This window comes from Dipodomys spectabilis, unplaced genomic scaffold (genome assembly GCF_019054845.1).
Source record: "Dipodomys spectabilis isolate Male_0828 unplaced genomic scaffold, ASM1905484v1 ptg000612l, whole genome shotgun sequence".
Classification (NCBI taxonomy): Eukaryota; Metazoa; Chordata; class Mammalia; order Rodentia; family Heteromyidae; genus Dipodomys; species Dipodomys spectabilis.
The window spans coordinates 4,805,811-4,827,890 of record NW_024871289.1 but is presented as its reverse complement, the minus strand read 5'-3'; the positions used below and the strand labels follow the sequence as shown (position 1 = coordinate 4,827,890).

At 36.1% G+C, this 22,080-nt stretch overlaps 1 pseudogene; it reads left to right on the top strand.

Moving 5' to 3' along the window:
• LOC122100963 lies at nt 1–99 on the top strand (annotated as a pseudogene).
• The last annotated feature ends 21,981 nt before the right edge of the window (nt 100–22,080 follow it).

Here is a 22,080-nt window from a genome sequence, read left to right as displayed (position 1 = left end):
ATGCTTCAGCAGCACGTATATCAAAATTACACCAATACAGAGATTAACATGGCAATTGCAAAGGATGATATGAAAATCTGTGAATTATTCCATAATTTTCATTCTTCAGATGCAAGAAATTAAAAACAATTATTAAAAAGTTGATTACAAAATTACAAGTGTAACAATACATGTAATTCATATAAATAAAAGTTAGTTTGACATCAGTTAAATCTTCACCTTAGAAAGGCCTTTACATTGCATAATCTTTATAAAACTTTTAAAATTAGAAAACATTGTCATTTTATTCCAAAGAAATATACTATAAAGACCTAGTAAAAAAGGAATCTTAAACTGTTTTGGTATGGAATGCAATCTGAAAGGACACATTTATTAATGAACCTATATATTATAAAACAATGTAGTATTCAAAGTCTTATATCTAGGAAAGAATAAAATAGATTATGGGCATTATACAAACAGAATACAGAATATTTTAAAGTATAATTTTTCAGATAAGCACCAGAAATATCTTTGGTTTCTTTAGTACTCATTTCACCAGATAAATTAAAATTATATCTGAATAAAAAAAGCAAAAACTCGAGGGGGTCCAAGATGGCGACCGGGAAGTAGGGGAATGCCACAGCTCTCCCCAACCAAAAAGAGAGTTCGAGTTCCAACGTTTAATCTCCCCAAGATACCGACAACAAAAAAATCAACATCCAGAGATAAACAGGAGTAAAAAGAAGAATTTCACAACAGAGAAGCATGAAGACCCCTCCCCCAACGTCTAATGGTCACAAAGCAGCGTGCCAAGCCATGGCCAGCCTGGCCTGGTGGGAGCTGCCGGTGGCCCAGAGACACAGGGAGCTGTGTGCAGATCACCCGCACCAAAGCCCCTTGAGGTACCAGTGTCAGACCAGCTGATCGTGACGAATGAAGAAACCTCTGAGCAGGGAACTTACACAAAGATCCCACCCCTTCCCCTCACTCTCCATTCGAGCAGAGAGGCTCCATCCCACAAAAGCCACTCAGCACCATGGCAGGAACCTCAGAGATACATGAGATGCCCACAGAACACCAGAGCAGAAGAACTGAAAGGAACTGATGCTGATCAAGAGAGCGCAAACAGAGACAAACCCCAGAGATCAGCACCTGCACAGAGGCCCCTTCCCCACCCCTCGGGTGGAGGCCGGAGGCCCATCCCGTGGAGTGGACACAAACAGTATCAATGGAGGCAGTGACAGAAAAGAAACACACGGAGCCACCACCTTTCAGCCTAGCCCACAACTACCTCAATTGAACTCTCACTGCAACGGCAACCAGCAACCTACATCACACAGAAACAACTAGCTCCAGGGTGAGTACCCCGCAGGGGACAGTGTATTCCTCAAAGGAGACCAGAGCTGGTGGGAATCCCCAGACCCCCTACCCCAAAACCTGCACCACAGGACCCACTAAAACTAGAAACTGTTCAAGAGCTCCACCAGCCAATGGATCACACTCAGCTGGCAAGGCTTGAACAAGAGAGACCCTGGAAGGAAGCTTAAATGCCCAAGCCTGGAACAATGCCATTGGGTCAAGACACCCAACGGTGGAAGAAATTTGAACTGTCTACTCCAAGCTGCGTAATCTAGGTTGGATACATAGCAGCACAGGTCCATCAGGTGTGCCCCAGGCTGGGGTCTGGGACCAGGCCTGGGGATCTGGTGCCTGAGCAACATAACTAACTCCTCCCAACTGAAATCAGAAGGTGAGTATACGCTTCAGCAGAGGGGAGAAAAACAGGGGAAATGCACCCCTGGTAATCATGCCTGTGACAGCAAAAGACGCAGGGGGTTCAGGACAAGAGAAGCCCAAACCCCACAAGAACCCGACCCATGTATTCTAGGCTGGGAATTGAACAAGACAGGCCTCCAGCACCTGATAATAGTCAGGAGCTCAGGCTGGTAAGTTGCTCAACAGTACAGTGCTTGTCTTATGTGCAAGAGGCCCTGGATCTCATTCCTCAACAAAACATAAGCAGAAAGGGCCAGATGTGGTGCTATGGGTCAAATGGTAGGGTGCCAGCCTTGAGCTGAAGAGCTGAGGGACAGCACCCAAGACCAGAGTTCAAGCCTACAACTAGCCAAAAAGTAAAACAAAACAAAACATCAGGAGACCATAGCAGACTCCAGCATCTGGGAGAGTACATCCAGCACATCCGAACTCGCCAAGAGCACCTGTAGAAACAAACAGGAGCAATCTAGGCTGCTCAACCCTTCTAAAGGCGGGAACTGCCAGTGATCTACAGCAGAGAGCTGAGAATCCTGTGTGGGTCAGACCAGCAGCTGGAGGCCGGCCCCCAACAGAACTGAGATCAGGTACAGACTCTCTCTACCAGCACAGAAACAGTAATCAAGCAAAGACAGACACCTATTGACCAAAACAAAATTTCAGATTAGTCTGCAATAATCCCTGAATCCCCATGAGAAAATCACAGAGAAATATTACAACGTTTATCAACACCTAGGATAGCAAGCTCTCTCTAAAAGCCAGCAGCAATCCAGGGGAGAACCCCAGTGGGAGAAAAGCAGGAATGGAAGACAAACACTATATCCAAGACATGCTGGAGGCAATGACTCAAGAATACAGTGAGAAATAGACCAGAATTTGAAAGAACACTGGGTCGAAATACCAAAAGAGGTGCAGGACATCAAACAGGAGATGCATGCAAAAATAGAGGTAGCACACACCTCACTAAGCCGTGAGATAAGTGACAAAATAGAGGCAGTACATACCTCATTAAGAGGTGAGATTAGTATTTTGAAAACCAACATTGAATCCATTGAAATCAACAATGAGTCCCTTTCCTCCATGCAAACCACAATGGAAACCACAGTTAACAGAGTGAACAAAATGGAATACAGAAGACAGAATACATCAACTGGACCAAAAAATGACAGATATTGAAAAATCACTTAAATTATACCAAAGGGAAATTCAAGGACAAGCAGATAGTGCCAAGAAATTTAACCTTCATATACGAAGATGAGGAATATCAAAGCAAGGGAATGCAGCACCTATTCCACAAGATAATCGGTGAAAATTTTCCCCATCTCTAAAAAGAACATCTTACCCACATAACAGAAGCATATAGAACACCTAACAAGCAGGATCCCAGGAGAAACACTTCTAGACACATTATAGTATAAATGATAGATCTGAATGATAAGGAAACAAACTTGCATGCAGCAAAAATGAAGAAGGAGCTATACTACTATAGGAAAAATATTACAATCACTACAGATCTCTCCACACAAACCCTGAATGCAAGAAAGGCCTGGGAAAGTACCACATGAGCACTGAGAGCCAATAACTGCCAACCCAGACTGATATACTCGGTAAAGCTAGCATTCACATTCCATGGAGAAATGAAAATTTTTAATAGCAAAGAAAAAACTAAATTAATACATAAACATTAAGCCAGCATTACAAAGACTACTAAAAGGTGGAACACAACCTGAGAAAAGCAACCAGGAACAGGGTCCTGCACCCAGACAAGCATTAATAGAAGTCTATCTGAGCAAGGACAGAGGAAAAGAAAGAAGAAAAACAGTGACCATAATGCATCTCTCTATTCTATCTCTTAAGATTAACGGACTTATTTCACCAATCAAAAGAAAAAGAACTGCAGATTGGATCCTAAAACAGGACCCATCCATCTGTTGCCTTCAGGAGACCCACCTCTAAGCCAAACATGCAAACAAACTCAGAGTGAAGGGTTGGAAAAGGATCTACCAATCAAATGCCCCTAATAAGAAAGCAGGTGTAGCAATCCTTATATCTGATAAAATAAACTTGTCATTAAAATCATTACAATGTCAAACCATCCCTGCATCTCTGGGATGAAGCCTAACTGGTCATAGTGTATGAATTTTTTTATGTGTTTCTGGATTCTTTTAGCTAGAATCTTGTTAAGGATCTTTGCACCTGAGTTCATCAAGGAAATTGGCCTGTAATTCTCCTTTTTGGTTGGGTCTTTGAATGGTTTGGGGATGAGTGTGATATTGGCTTCTCTGTTTCTCTGAAGAGCTTGAGGAATGTGGGTATTAGTTCTTCTTTAAAGGTCTTATAGAATTCTGCTATGAATCCACCTGGTCCTGAGCTTTTTTTTGTGTTGGAAGACCTCTGATTGCTTCCTGTATCTTGTTGTAGGATATTGGCTTATTTAATTGGTTCACTTCTTTGCTCATTTTGGGCAACTTGGATTTCTCTAAAAATGCATCCATTTCTGCCAGGTTTTCTTCCTTTAGAGAGTATAACTTTTGAAAGTAGCCCATTAGGATTGTTTGGATATCTTGGTTACGTGTTATGATTTTTCCGGTGGCATCCCTAATCTTGTTAAAATGGGTTTCCTTTCTTATTTTTTTAAATTAATCTTGCCAACGGTCCATCAATTTTGTTTATTTTTTCAAAGAACCAGCTTTTTGTTTGGTTAATTTTGGCTGTAATTATCTGATTTTCTAATTGGTTAATCTCTGCTCTTAATTTGGTTATCTGGCTCCGTCTAGTAGCTTTAGGTCCCATTTTTTCTTGTTTTTCTAGCTGTTTTAGTTGCAACATGAGATTATTTACTTGGTCTGTCTCCATTTTCTTGATGTGGGCAATGAGGGCGATAAATTTACCCCTCAGGACAGCTTTTGCTGTGTCCCACAAGTGTCTTTGCGAGGTTTTTTTTTTTTTCATTTTCATTGAGTTGTAGGAAATGTTTTATTTCTTCTCTGATCTCTTTCATTACCCAAGCATTGCTAAGAAGTGTGCTGTTCAATTTGCATGTATTAGAGAAATTTCTGCGGTATGCTTTGTTATTGAGAACTAGCTTGATTCCACTATGGTCAGATAGGATACAGAGGATTATGTCGTCCCTTTGTATTTGCTTAAGTTCCTTGCATGAGCTATGATATAGTCTATTTTGGAGAAAGTTCCATGAGCTGCTGAGAAGAATGTGTACTGTGTTGTGTTACGGTGAAATACTCGGTAGATATCAGTTAATTCCGCTTGAAGTATGGCCTCACTTAATTTGGTAGCTTCTTTTCCAATCCTCTGGTTGGCAGGCCTGTCCTTTGGTGAGAGTGGTGTGTTGAGGTCTCCTAGTATTATCGTATTAGGATCTATTTTATTCTGTAAGTCAATAAATGTAATCCAACTCATCAACAGAGCCAAGGTCAAGAATCACATGATTTTTGCCACAGATGCAGAAAAGACCTTTGATAAAATTCAACATTCATTCATGCTAAAGGCTCTGGAGAAAATAGAAATAGCAGGAACATTTCTTAAAACAATTAAACCAGTTATGACAGACCAATAGCCAATAATACACTTAATGGGGAAAAGCTACAACCAATTCTCCTAAAATCAGGAACAAGGCAAGTATGCCTACTGTCTCCACTGCACTTCAATATAGTCCTGGAAGCCTTAGCCAGAACAATAAGGCAAGAAAAATACATGAAAGGGATCCGCATAGGGAAAGAAGAGGCTAAACTATTCCTTTTTGCAGACAACATGATACTACACCTTCATGATCCCAAAAACTCCATCCCCAAACTCTTAGAAATCATAAATCACTTCGGCAAAGTAGCAGGATACAAAATAAACCCACAAAAATCAGTTGCCTTCCTGTACACTGACAATGTACAAGAAGAGAGGGAAATAAAGGGAGTAACCCCATTCACAATAACCTCCCCCAAATAAAATATTTAGGAATTAACCAAAGATGTAAAAGAACTATTTAATGAAAACTATAAAAAGATAAAGACAGAAATTGCAGAAGACTCTAGGAAATGGAAAGACCTCCCATGCTCTTGGATAGGCCAAGTTAATATAGTGAAGATGGCAATACTGCCAAAATTAATATACAAATTCAATGCATTCCCTATTAAAATCCTAATGACTTACATCACTAAAATACAGAAAACAGTCCAAAAATTCATATGGAACAACAAAAGACCTAGAATAGCCAAACCAATTCTAGGGAATAAAGGCAAAATGGGAGGGATATCCATGCCGCACTTCAAACTATAATCAGAGCTATAATAATAAAGACAGCATGGTACTGGCACAAAAACAGACCAGAAGACCAATGGAACAGAATGGAAGATCCAGAAATAAATCCACAGGCCTAGAGTCAGCTGATATTAAACAAAGGAGCCCAAGACATACAATGGAAGAAACACAGCCTCTTCAACCACTACTGCTGGGAAAACTGGGCTGCCACATGCAGAAAACTAAAAGTGGACCCCAGCCTATCACCATGCACCAACATCAACTCAAAATGGATTAAAGATCTTAACATTAAAACTGAATCTCTGAAACTACTGCAGGACAGAGTAGGAGAGACACTTGAACCAATAGGCACAGGAAGGAACTTCCTGAACAGAGTCCCAGGATCACAACAATTGGAGAGAGACTCAACAAATGGGCCAACTTTAAAATATAAATCTTCTGCACAGCTAAATCTACTGCAACCAAGCTAGAAAGAAAAATAACTAATTGGGAAAAAATATTTACCAGCAATATATCAGACAAGGGGTTAATATCCACTATATACAGGGAACTCAAGAAACTAATCCCTCCTAAACCTAAAAAAACAATTACTAAATGGGCAAGGGAAGTAAAGAGGGACTTCTCAGAGGAAGAAATAAAAATGGCAAAGAAAGACATGAGGAAATGTTCATCATCCCTGTTGGTGAAGGAAATGCAAATAAAGACAAAGATACCACCTTACCCCAGTCAGAATGTCACACATCCAGAAATCATCCAATGACAATTGCTGGAGGGTATGTGGAGAAATAGGAACCCTATTACACTGCTGGTGGGAATGTACACTTATACACCCACTTTGGAAAGCACTCTGGAGGGTCCTTAGAAAGATAAAGATTGACCTCCCTTATGACCCAGTCATACCACTTCTAGGCATCTACCCTGAACAATAGGAAACAATATACAAGGACACGTGCACCTCAATGTATATTGGAGCACTATTCACAATAGCTAGGATATGGAAACAACCCAGATGCCCCAACACAGATGAACGTATCCGAAAATTGTGGTATCTACAAACAATGGAATATTATGCAGCCATTAGAAATGACAAAATAATGGCATTTGCAGGGAAATGGATGGAGCTAGAAGGTGATCATGTTGAGCAAGGTAAGCCAAGAGCAAAGAGACAAACGGTACATGGTCTCCCTAAGTGGATGCTAAATCCAAAATGTTAGGTGATACGACAAAATTAACAGGACTTAAGAAACAAAGAACTCCCACTCATCTGGTCGAAACACTACTAAATATCCCCATACTGCTGATCACATGTATGTTGTATTGTGTACACTGTTATATGTTATAGACTGTGATAGACAATTTGCTCCAGGAAATTTAGAATGAACTTGTGACTTTAAAGGAGCATCATTATTTCACAATACTGTGAAATTTGGGAAGTTATGTAATCACTTAATCACTCTCACCAAAGGACAGGTCTACCAACCAGCATATTGGCAAAGAAGCTATCGAATTAATGAGGCCATACTTCAAGCAGAACTGACATTTACCAAGTATTTCACCCTAAAAACAACATAGTACACATTCTTCTCAGCAGCTCATGGTACTTTCTCCAAAATAGACCATATAATAGTTCATGTAAGAAACTTAAGCAAATTCAAGGGGATTGACATAATCCCCTGTATCCTATCTGACAATAGTGGAATCAAGCTAGTTCTCAATAACAAAACATACTGCAGAAATTACTAAAATACATGGAAATTGAACAGCTCACATCAAAGCAATGCCTGGGTAATGGAAGTGATTAAAGAAGAAATTCAAAAAATTCCTGCAACTCAATGAAAATGAAAATGCATCACAAAAACCTTTTGGGACACAGCAAAAGCTGTCCTGATGGACAAATTTATTGCCATCAGTGCCCAGATCAAGAAAATAGAGACAGACCAAGAAAATAATCTCATGTTGCAAATAAAACAGCTAGAAAAACATGAAAAAATGGAACCTAAAGTTACTAAACACAGCCAGATAGCCAAACTAAGAGCAGAGATTATTCAAATAGAGAATTGGAGAATCATAGCCAAAATTAACCAAACAAAAAGCTGGTTGAAAAAACAAATAAAATTGGTAGATATTTGGCAAGATTAATTTAAAAAAGAAGAGAGGAAACCCATATTAACAGGATTAGGGATGCTACGGGAAAAATCACAACACGTACCCAAGATGCCCAAACAATTTTAACGGACTACTTTCAAAAGTTATACCCTCTAAAGAAAGAAAACCTGGCAGAAATGGATGCATTTTCAGAGAAATACAAGTTTCCCAAATTGAGCAAAGAAGAAGTAAATCAATTAAATAAGCCAACATCCTACAACGAGATACGGGAAGCAATCAGAGGTCTTCCAACAACAACAAAAAAAGCCCAGGACCAGATGAATTCACAACAGAATTCTATACGATCTTTAAAGAAGAAGTAATACCTATACTCCTCAAGCTCTTCAGAGAAACAGAGAAGGAGGGAGCTAACCCAAACACATTCTACGAAGCCAATATCACATTCATCCCCAAACCAGGCAAAGACCCAACCAAAAAGGAGAATTACAGGCCAATGTCCTTGATGAACACAGGTGCAAAGGTCATTAACAAGATTCTAGCTGACAGAATGCAGAAACACATAAAAAAAGCCATACACTAAAACCATGTTGGCTTCATCCCAGAGATTCAGGGATGGTTTAACATACGTAAGTCAATAAATATAATCCAACACATCAGCAGAGCCAAGGTCAAGAATCACATGATTATCTCCACAAATGCAGAAAAAGTTTTTGATAAAATTCAACATTCATCCATGCTAAAAGCTCTGGAGGCAATATAAATAGAAGGAACATTTCTTAAAACATTATAAGCCATTTAAAACAGACCAATAGCTAATACTATACTTAATGGGGAAAAGCTACAACCAATTCTCTTAAAATCAGGAACAAGGGGACTGGGAAGGTGGCTCAGTGGTAGAGCACTTGCCTTGCATGCCTGAGGCCCTGGGTTCGATTCCTCAGCACCACATAAGCAAAAAGAAAAAAGCCAGTAGTGGCGCTGTGGCTCAAGTGGTAGAGTGCTAGCCTTGAGCTGAAGAGCTGAGGGACAGCACCCAGGCCCAGAGTTCAGGCCCCATGACCGGACCCCCCAAAAAAAATCAGGAACAAGGCAAGGATGCCCACTGTCTCTACTCCTGTTCAATATAGCCCTGGAACTCTTAGCCAGGTCAATAAGGCAAGAAAAAGACATTATAAGGATCTGTATAGGGAAAGAAGAAATTAAACTATCCCTTTTTACAGATGACATCATACTATACCTTCACGATCCCAAAAATTCCATCCCCAAACTCTTAGAAATCATAAATCACTTCGGCAACGTAGCAGGATACAAAATAAACCCCCCAAAACCAGTTGCATGCCTGTACACTGACAATGTACAAGCAGAGAGGGAAATAAAGGAAAGCAAGCCCATTCACAATAACATCCCCCAAAATAAAATATTCAGGAAGTAACCTAACCAAAGATGTAAAAGAACTATTTATTGAAAACTATAAAAAGTTAAAGAAAAAAATTACAGAGGACACTAGGAAATGGAAAGACCTCCCATGCTCTTTTATAGGCAGACAATATAGTGAAAATGTCAATACTGCCCAAATTAATATACAAATTCAATGCAATTCCTATTAAAATCCCAATGATGTATATCCCTGAAATATAGAAAACAGTCCAAAAATTCATATGGAACCAAAAAAGACCTAGAATATCCAAAATAATTCTAGCAAATAAAGACAACATGGGAGGTATACCCATGTCAAACTTCAAACTCTACTATAGAGCCATAATAACAAAGACAGCATGGTACTGTACAAACACAGACCCGAAGACAAATAGAATAGAATAGAAGATCCAGAAATAAATCCACATGCCTACAGTCAGCTGACATTTGACAAAGGAACCAAAGACAGACGATGGAAGAAACACAGCCTCTTCAACCACTAATGCTGGGAAAACTGGGTGGCCATATGCAGAAGAATAAAAGTGGCCACCAGCATATCACCATACACCAACATCAGCTCAAAATGGATCAAAGACCTTAGCATTAAACCTGAATCTCTGAAACCACTGCAGGCAGAGTAGGAGAGACACTTGTACTTATAGGTCCAGGAAAGAATTTCATGAACAGAGTCCCAGGGTCACAACAAATTGAGTGAGACACGACAAATGGGACTACCTTAAAATAAAAAGCTTCTGCAAAGCTAAAGCTATTGCAACCAAGCTAGAAAAACAACCAATTAATTGGGGAAAATATTTACCAGCAATATATCCGACAAGGGGTTAATATCCAGTATATACAGGGAACTCAAGAAACTAATCCCTCCAAAACCTAACAAACCAATTACTAAATGGGAAAGGGAACTAAAGAGAGACTTCTCAGAAGAAGAGATAAAAATGGCAAAGAAACACATTAGGAAATGTTCACCATCCCTGGTTTTGAAGGAAATGTAAATAAAGACAACCATGAGACACCACCTTACCCCAGTCAGAATGTCCCACATCCTCAAGTCAGCCAATGACAAATGCTGGAGGGTATGTGGAGAAAGAGGAACCCTACTACACTGCTGTTGGGAATGTACACTCATACAACCACTTTGGAAAACAGTCTGGAGGGTCCTAAGAAAGCTAAATATTGACCTCCCTTATGACCCAGTCGTACCACTTCTAGGCATCCATCCTGAACAACAGGAACCAGTATACAAGGACACATGCACCTCCATGTTTATTGCCGTACTGTTCGTAATAACCAGGATATGGAAACAACCCAGATGTCTCACCACAGATGAATGGATCCCAAAATTGTGGTATCTATACACAATGGAATATTATGCAGCCATTAGAAATGACAAAATAATGGCATTTGCAGGGAAATGGATGGAGCTAGAAGGTGATCATGTTGAGCAAGGTAAGCCAAGAGCAAAGAGACAAACAGTACATGTTCTCCCTGATAAGTGGATGTTAAAACCAAAATGTTAGGTAATACGACAAAATTAACAGGACTTAAGAAACAAAGGACTTCCACTCATATGGTCGAATCTCTACTAAATAACCCCATGCTGCTGATCACATGTATGGTATATATGTGTACAATGGAGGGGAATCAGGAAGATGACATAGAAGTAGAGGGAATCAGGGAAAAACCCGTCAGCTGCACTGGACACTGACCAAAATGAACTAAGCAAGTTAATGGCAGGGATGGGAGGGAGAAAACAATTGGGAAAAAGGGAACAGCTGATGTTATGCAAAACAAAAGAAATGCACATACCAACCAATGTGGAAGGAATAACTGTATCGCAAAGCTCATAGAACTCATAAATGTTATAGACTGTGATAGACAATTTGCTCCAGAAATGTTAGAATGTGTTTGTGACTTTAACTGAGCATCACTATTCCACAATACTGTGAAATTATGTTACCACTTAAGTACAATAAAAATACCAAAAACTCTCCAGAAATCATTATAGATGTATAAAACTAACTCTTGAATACATTTTGACATCAAAGTCATGCAATTCACTTGGAAGACTTCCATGGAATCCATTAATTGTTACAATAAGCTATTGTTATTTGGATCGTGAAAATATTTAGTATGGAAACAAAGAATGCAATGGCATTTTTGAAATTTAATAAACTTAACCGAAAAATTATGATTTAGGAGAGCAATTTGTGCAGCTTTGCAAAACTTCAAAGAGATAGTGATACATACTTATCCTTTTGGCAATATCAAATACAGTTTCTTCCAAGTTGTTCTTCAGACCTGATTTGACATAATGGTTCAACAGAAGTAGATTCAACATGTCTTTGCTATCTCTATTCCCAGCAGCAAGAAGCAAGGGGGCCATTGGTATCTGAATCATGATGAAGTAAGAAAAAAGCCACTCTAGTATTATTCCAGATATAATCACTGCGCAGGGTTGTCCAACCATCTACAGTTATTGCATGAATATCTGCCGCTTGAGCCAACAACTCATGGACAGTGTCTAAGTGTCCACTGTAGGCTTCCTAATGAATATGGGTATACTCATCGTCATCTCTAGTATTCACATGAGTGGCTTTTTTGGAAAGTAGTCTCCGCACTGTAATAACCTGATTATTTTCAGCAGCCCAAAGAAGAAATTTGCATGGATCCTTCTCCATTTTTTTTGCAATTGATACCATTCCTCACTTTTTCATCATGTTCCTCATATTCCTAAGAATTGCCTAACTAGAGGCTTTGAGTGACAGTGAGAATGAGGTGTCCATGTATTTCCCTAATAGTTCACATTAGTTGAACTGTTCAGAAAAATCCGGTGAATTTTCTGCATCTGTTTTTTCACCGTGATTTATTTTCCCCTTTTCCATTTTTACTATTCGAAATTATTCTAACTGGAGAGAATGGAATTGATGAGAGCAGAGGAAAGATTTTCTTCCATATTCAAAGATACAGACTGAAAATAAGGACCAGTAGTGTCTTCATGTGCAGCTTATTCTAGGAATGAGAAAAGATGAAATAATGCCCTCTATATAAATCATTTGGGAAATGGCAGAGCAGAAAGTAAAATGATGCAACCAAAAATATAAAAGCAAAATAAATTACAATAATTATAGAGCAATCCTCTTATCTATGAGAAACATTAAAGAGAGAGGAAGAGAGACGATGTGCAATGACCTAGATAGCCACAAATGCATGCCTCTGATTAATTTATAGAGCAAACAGAATTTTATGTTTTAAAAAAGATGGAAATAAAATTTGTGTATTTACTTGAATTTGGTAAATACATTTTTAGCAGCCTCCATGAAGAGACGTAGGTTTAATCTTATTGCAGACAAGAATCTAAATTCTTGATAATTCTAGGAACAGATCTGAATGAAATCAGTTGAATCACACTTTGCATGTACAATGAAGGAATAGGTCCAGGCTAGGAAAGCAGCAAAAGGAGGTAGGCCGATTGTATCTGTGACAAAACTTTGTGGAAAATGGTATTGAGCATTACTTATGTTGATTCACTTGCACTGGAAGCATGATTCTGGACAATTGCTTACTGATTCTCAACTATTGCTTTGATCATTATATTCTCCAAAAAGACAAAGTGAGATTTAATTGATAGCAAAGAACTACTGATACATTTTTATTTCGCATTAAGCACCTTCAATCATTGAAACCACATGAAGAAAATAGACAGGCTTATTTTTTTAGATGAAAACAAGTGTCTTTAAAAAAACAAGGAATGTAACTAGTCATGTAAAGGACTTCTATTTTAGTACTACATTATACATTTTTTTTTCTAATTTTGGGTACCAATAAATAATGGATCTATTAGAAAGCTCTTAAAACTCATATGTCCAATTGTGAGTTCTCTTATACTATATCAGGGTATTTTTTGTGTATGTTCTTAAGAAGAAATTTACATTACTAACTTGAATTTCTGACAGGACAAAATCATCACTGTACATCTTGCTTCTATACTCTCATTTTTAAATTACTAGCTAAGTATGTGCATTAGATAACTATAGAGGAAAAAGCAAAAGCCACACTGGTGGCTCATGCCATTAATCGTAGCTAATCAGAAAGATGACGTCTGAGGACTGTGATTTGAAACCAGATCAAACAAAAAAAAGTCCATTAGATTCTGCTTTGAAAGAAACCAACAAAAGCTAGAACTGGAGCTGTGGTACAAGCAGTAAAATGATATCCTTGAGAAAACTAAAACAAAAAAATAACAAATTCTGGGACAGAGACAGGCCCTGAGTTCCAGCTTTAGTATTAGCACCAAACAAATAATTGAATTAATTAGTTAATTAAGTAATTAAATATAAATAAAGTGGTCACATGTGGATAGGCAGGTAAAATGTAACATTTGTGGTGCCTGGATTGTGTTTTATTTTGTAGTAAGGCAAATTATCATTTGTACTAATCATTAATTTTTTATTTGAACTTTTTTGTACAATAAATCATGAATTTAGCATGCATGTATAGATGTGTATACATGTATGCATATGTGTGTATGTGTATATGTGTGCATGTGCTGTTGCAATGTTGCTTGCCAATGTGGACAGGGTGAGGCTGAAAAGAGATAACTTTGTTGCAATGTTTTTATTTATCAGAATTCTGTCATGTCATTTCAGTTGGACCACTCTTTTGTACATTTTATTTGTCAAATAATATCATCAGAATCAAAGGATTTACCATATTAAGTTAGATAAAAGAGACTGCTTTCAGCTCTTATTATATGTTAGGTGAGAAGATTCAGACATATTTAGGTAGTAAATTAGAGCTATATGATGACTGTCCTTACAAAATAAGTATTTGACCTCTTAAATTTGTTATACTTTTAACATATGCTCATGGAGTGAGTTTGACCAACTGGACCAAATAGGTATTGCTTTCTGGTTATTCCCGTGAAACACAAAGTTGATAAACTCTTTCTGGGTTTCTGTTGAAAATAACGTTCTTTGTAAGATCATATCTATTCACACTACGAGGTAATCAACCCAATATTTATCAATTTTGAATATCCCATTTTATTTACTGAAAATCGGTATTGTTGATATGCTTGTTAGATATTTCTTTCAAAAACAAACGAACCAAAAGCATGTGTCATCTCCACAAAGTGGATGTATCTGAAGTTGTTTTGTACATGCAAAGGGCTAATGGCTCTTTTGTGGGAGTAACTATCGCAACTTAACAAATAAGTCTTTTCGAATATCTTTTCCAATATAAATAACATCCCAGAGCGAGTCTTGCAATTTCAGAAAACCCTTTGAATATTTTAGTATAATTTCATTTCATTGACTATAGAGCTAAAGACATTTCTGAAATAAATATTGTTAAGATCTGAAAAAGGAAGTGGGTATATAGACATTTTATGCATAATCTTATGAAAATCTAGTTTTTATGAAACTAAATGAAATAGAATAAAAGAATGTAAGTGAATTTGGTAAGCTAATTATTAGTTTAACTTTGTTTTCTATTAACACAGTCCTTTGAATGTAGATGATGCAGTTAAATTATTTCTTTGTGTTTCTGTACTTCAGTTATTTTTCATATCATTGTAGTTATGGGAGTGAATTTGGAGTATAAATAAAGGTCCTTTAAAATGATTAGGATTAATCTTGTGCTTTGTGTCCTACTCCCAAGAAAATGAGTTATTTTCAAGTGTTAATAATTTATAATTGAATCTTCATTTCATAAGAAAATTTTTAAAATGCAGTAGTATTGATGACTTTTTAAACCAATTGTATTGACAAGGTGGAGAGTCTTTAATTCATGCTTAGGTCTTGGGTCTATGATTTTTAACCTCTTGTTCCTGACATTAATGATACTTCAGACTGCATTTTGGGGTATATGAAAGGTAAAATATTTATCTGGGGTCAAAGGTGATTTTTATATCAGTCTTGATTTAATAACATTTTATTTTATTTTATTTTTTGGTTGTGGGGCCTAAACTCCACTTCCAGCTTTTTCTGTTTATGTGGTGCTGAGGAATCGAACCCAGGGCCTCATGCATGCAAGGCAAGCATTCTACCAATGAGCTACCTTCCCAGCCCTTAATAACATTTTAAAGTAGTACATTTTCCTCAGAATGTTGGGTATAAAAAGCAATCAAAATACTTGTAATGGTAAACAACCTAGGTGAGCTACAATGTGGAAATTATTGGTCCATAACACCTGCAGTCTGTTTCCATCGGGAATTGGGCAGGACACTCTTTCGGTATGACTGTGTTAAACAGAGATGGGGTCCCCAGGCAGTGCAGTGTTGAGTGAAGGGATAGAATATGATTTCTACTATTTTGAGCTACAAATCAAGAATGTTATACTTTAGCAGTTCCTTTCACCAGGGATGTTTGAATTGATTATGAGCTTGGAATTTTCATATTATAGCTACCTATTTTTTAACAAAGATAATGTCACATATTATTAGAGTGTACACAATAATTCTGGGAAATTTTCCTAGAATTAGTAGACAAAGTGCTGGTATTTTAGTCATAAAATAAAATGAGGTTATTTGATAGAGTGGGAGATGGGCCTCAGGCTAACACTTACCAGCGTGTAATGCTGTACTAGTAATTCCAATTCTGAAGATTTCAATAACATCATCAGAGAATTAAAAATGGAAGTAGTTCCACTTTATGGGATTATTGTCAGGATTAAGTTTGATACCATAGTTAAAGTACTTGGAAAAACTATCATTCAGCATTTGATACTTTCTACCTGTTATTTTATCATGTGATGAATTCTAACATTTTTTACTGTGATTTTTATATTGTGTCTATTTACAATATGCAATGTGATATATTGATATTCATTGCATTGGTCAGTTTTTTGGCATTATGAGGAAAATGCCTGCAAAGAAAATTTCTGAGGAGGAAACTATTATATTGATTCATGGTTTAAGAGAATGCAGTTTAAGATCAGATGTCTCCATTGTTTTTAATTATATTTTTATTAAATAGTTGTTCAAAAGAATTTCCATTCCACAAATCAGGTTATAAGTACAATGTATCTTTACATAACTTTCACATTCTCTTCCAAACCTCACCCCACTTTCATGTTTTTTAGTTGAATATTATGCCTTCACTCTCTTCCTCCATACCTCTCTTTATTCCTTCCCTTTGACTTCCGCTCACATCTTCCAAGTGATAGATATCTGGTATTCATTTTGTTGGATTAAAAGTTCAATTTTATAAGAAATTACACCTTTTAAATACTCCTCTGCAAATAGTATGCTTTGGTTAATACTGTTGTGTAATTGTAACCGCTCTGTATGGTATTTTCACAATAAAAAAATTACTGATTTATGGTCAATAGATTTGAAAAGGATGCCATGTCTTTATGAAATAAAAATAGAATCTTAAATGGGTGTAGTGGCACTATTTCCTCCCTAGATTTAAAAAAAGTTCTTATACTACTACCTAAATCCTTATACAAAAATTTAAAAATTTTAAATAAAAAATGATTATGAAACAAAATGTGAGATATAAAAACCTATAAAACATAAACATAAAAATTCATGGCATTGGATCAGTAAGGTTTCTAAAATATGACATGGAAAGCATTAGTGGGTAAAGAAAAGCAAGAATGAACTGGATAATATCAACTTACAATCTTTCATAATTCAAATGACAATATAAAAGAAATGAAAACATATCTAACAGATAGAGGACACATATTTGTTAATGCTACAATGTTAATGCTACAATGATTCTGAGTCTAAGTATTTTCATATCTTCTAATTCCATATATCTTTATCCCAAATAGGATATTTCTTTAAAGAACATATGTAAATAGTAGGAGCATATGAAATAAGTTCCTCTTTAGTATCCAAGAATAAATAAAGAGAAAACTCACTAGTAGGACCATCATCTAAAAAGATGACACAAATATAGTAATACACTTGTGGAGAAATTGATATACTCCACATAGCAAATGAATTTGTATAATACTTCAATCATTAAAGCAAGCAAGCTTTCAAAAGGTCAAAGAGAATTGAATAGGTTCTATCCATTACACGTCTATGTATGTATTAAAGAGAAGTAAAAAACTTGTTTGGACAGGGAATGTGGTTGATTGAGAATGAACTTGAGTACTCTGTGTGAGACCCTGGAAATAATCCCAAAAAACAAATTTTGAAAAGGCTCACTATAGAGGATGTATGCCTGACAAATTCCTGTAAATGAATTTTATATCTACTTTAATGTCTGTTCTAAAATTTACAGCATTTCTATTTGAAGAAAAGCAAATTTGTGAAAATTAGGCTTGGAAAACCTATGATTGTACAATTCATTTCCAAAGCACTAAAATGCATACAATAAAAGGAGATAATAAATTTCAAGTGAATTATATGTCAGCAAAAAAACTATTGTTAAAATACTTCACACAAAATGCAGAATACCTAAAAAGATATTTTCTGTGTTTGCTTAAAAACTTAGTAAACTACAACATTTAAAACAATAATATGATTTCCGTTCATTTTGAGGATTTTTTGTCTGTTTATTTTGAGTTTATTCAGAGCTAACTCAATTAAAAAGTGTATGTGATAACTGGAATAACTAGAAATTAAGCAACACTTATAAATAATTGATAACCTTTTCTGGAAGAAACTTTTGGCAAATGACAGAAGACACAAATCTATGCATCTGCATCTTATGAAAGCCATGTTACTTGGTCAATCCAATTGTTTTTCTCTACTTTGCTAGGGAAAAAGTATTCTCAAGATAAGAGCCAATAGCAGTGAAAAGAAACAAAATACAATATCATCTTGATTTATTTGTGAAAGTAACAAATGAAATAAACAATTCCACTTAAGGGATTCTAATATTAGTATCTATGAAGATGTTCCTGAATGTCAAAATCCATTGAATTTTGGGAATTTTAATTTCTATGAACATATGAAAACTAGAACAAGAAAAGATATATAGTCTTAGAGCAAACCAGCCTTGGAATAATTTTCTCAATTGCTTGAAATTACATAAGAATTGATATTCCTTTCCATTGGAAACATTTAAAAATGTTTATCATTTATTATAATTCAAATACGAAGCAAGAGTATTTTATATAACCATTATAAATATCATTCTATTACTATCATAAAATAGAATGACAAACCACTCCCAATATATTACCTACCGATCATTATTCTTAATTCTTAATCATTACCTAAATATCTTAAACAATCTAAATAGTCATGTCTTTAACATAGACGTAAATATTCTATACTTTTTACTTGACATTTTCCAGGGGCATTTATTCATGTTTCTAAGAAATGTTCACAGCAGTTAAAAGATGCTTTTGTGAAATTAATGTGATACATTTTGTTGTTGTGGGTGTTGTTTGCAGGCCTGGGCATTATCCCTAAGCCTTTTTATGCTCAAGGACAGCAATCTCCAATTTGAGACACAGAGCTAATTCATGTTTTTAGTGGTTAATTAGAGATTAGAATCTAAGAAGTAGTTTTCTGTCTGGGCCACTTTCAAACACATTTCTAAGATCTCATTACCCAGGTCGAATTATAAGAGTGAGTCACTGGCACTTGGTGTGCTGTATTTTTTTTTAATTTAATTATGTTTTAAGATTTTTGTTTCACTATAGTGTACATCATTCTACACATAAATTTAGATATATGTATATATTTCTGATGACAATCTCTAAAAATATATGTCATTCTACACATAATATTAATGTTTATATATACATATATTTCTGAAGACAGACTTTCTAAAAATTTTTGCTATTTTTGACCTTTTATATTTCAAAGATATGCAGTCTATTTTTGTGAAAGTTTCCTAGAATAAAATAACTAATATTTCAATGGAAAGTATAGCTTTTACTTTCAAGGGAATTTTAGATATTCTTATGACATTGTAGTAATATTTACAGTATATTACTTGAAAAAGTTCTGTCCAAACTCTTAAATATTTTTGTATAATGAGGCAGAGAGAGGAAGTTAATTCATACTGGTTAGGAATTAGGAATGCTTCAAAAATCTATTCCATAATCTGTTATAAGCTCACAGTCAAGCTACTTGATATGGTTTAGTTTTTTGTTTCTTTATTTGTTCAAAATTTTAATATGGACGCATGCACAGTGTTAACATTAAAAATATTAATCAAAAGACAAATAATAGCAAAATCATAGTAACATATAAGACTTTCATTAATTAGCACTTATGATGCTAATAATAATTTTGATAAAGATGATGATGATGACCACAGTGTAGCCTGACAATGATAAGGTGATTGAAAAGGAAAAAACTTTACAATTCCTTGAAGTAGATTTCCCACATTGAATACATAGTTATAAACTGAATTGGATTACATACAATAATAACAAGAGGAGAGTTTCAATACCAGGAAATAAAATTACATTAATAGGTAGAGACAGTAAAAACCCTAATGTTATTTCTGCAGCTTCTCTAATGCATACTCACTTTTCTTTTTTATTGTGAAAATACTGTACAGAGGGGTTACAATTACTTGGCAAGATAGTGAGTACATTTATTATCAAGCATTGTAGCCTCCTCCTTTGTTTACCCTTCCCATCGCTTCCCATCCTCCCTTCCCCCCACCCAATCCTCCGCCCCACCCAAGTTGTAAAGTTCGTTTTTGACATGACAGCTTGTACTTTTTATTGTTGGAACAGGTCCACCTGTATCCTTATATAAACGACTTGTTTTTCCCCTTCCCCTCCACAAATTATACCGACATAAAATACAGTGAAATCACGGGTTATACTGTGGGGGAGGGACATACAAAGCAACAAAGAAATAATTTTATAATTGCGTTAGAAACAAATGCACAAAAGAAAAAAACATTTAAAATACATATCTTAGGTTCATTTTCCTAACATCACATTATCTGATCTTTTCTGCTTGACTCATACATATACTAGATATTGCAAATAAGGGAAATTATGGGACCTATGTTTCTTTGGGCTTAGCTTACTTCACTTAATATAAGTTTTTCCAAGTCTTTCCATTTCCTAACAAATGGGGCAATGTCATTCTTTCTGATGGAGGCATAGAATTCCGTTGTGTATATATACCACATTTTCTTGATCCATTCATCTACTGAGGGGCATCAGGGTTGGTTCCAGATCTTAGCAATGGTAAATAATGCTGCAATAAACATAGTTGTGCTGGTAGCTTTAGTGTGGTCTTGTTTGTAAACATTTGGGTAAATGCCCAAAAGTGGGACTGTTGGGTCAAATGGAAGCTCTATGTAGAGTCTTTTGAGGAACATCCATACTACTTTCCAAAGTGGTTGAACAAGTTTACACTCCCACCAACAATGAAGTAAGGTTTCCTTCTTTCCACATCCCCTCCAGCATCTGTTGTTATTAGAGTTTTTGATTTTTGCCATTCTAAATGGGGTGAGGTGGTACCTCAATATTGTTTTGATTTGCATTTCTTTTATGACTAGGGACGTTGAGCATTTCTTCATGAGTTTATTGGCCATCCTTCTTTGTTCTTCACAGAAGTTTCTCTTTAAGCCTTCAGCCCGCTTACTTATTAATGGACAATTATTTCTTTGAGGATTTGTTGTTGGGGGATATAATTTTTTGAGTTCCAAGTATATTTTAGATATGAAACTCTTGTCCGTTGTATGGCTAGTGAAGATCTTCTCCCAATCTGTGGGCTTTCTATTGATCTTGCTAGCTATGTCCTTTGCCATGCAGAAGCTCTGCAACTTCATGCAATCCCATTTGCCCACCCTTTCTTTGATTTGTTGTGTTTCCAGGTCTCTATTGAGAAAATTTCGGCCTGCGCCAAGGAGACCTAGGGTTTCTCCTATTCCATCCTGTAATGTTTTCAGAGTGTCTTCATGACTCCTAGGTCTTTGATTCATTTGGAGTTGATTCTGGTGCAGGGTGATTTATAAGGATCTAGCTTAATTTTCTACAAGCAGTTAACCAATTTTGCCAGCACCATTTACTGAAGAGGCTATCTTTCTTCCATTCTATTTTTTTAGCTCCCTTATCAAAGATTAGATGGCTATAGGTCTGTAGGTTCATTTCTGGGTTTTCAATTCTATTCCATTGGTCCTGAGGTCTGTTCTTGTGCCAATACCAAGCTGTTTTGATTAATATGGCTTTATAGTAGAGTTTGAAATTTGGTATTGATTTTCCTCCAGCAGTGTTCTTTCTTTTGAATTGCGTCTTCTATTTCCTTGAAGAATGACGTTGGAATATTGATAGGTATCGCATTGAATTTGTAGACATCCTTGGAATATATTGCCATTTTCACGATGTTAATCTTTCCAATCCAGGAGCTTGGGAGTTTTTTCCATTTTCTACATTCTGTTTTGATTTCCTTTTTCAATTTTTTAAAGTTTTCATCATAGAGGTCCTTCACTTCTTTGGTTAAGTTAATTCCTATGTATTTATTTTTTGTGGGGCTATTACAAATGGAGTTGCGTTCCTAATTTCAACCACACTATTCTCATTGTTGGCATACTGAAAAGCCATTGATTATTGAGGGTTAATTTTAAACCCTGCTAA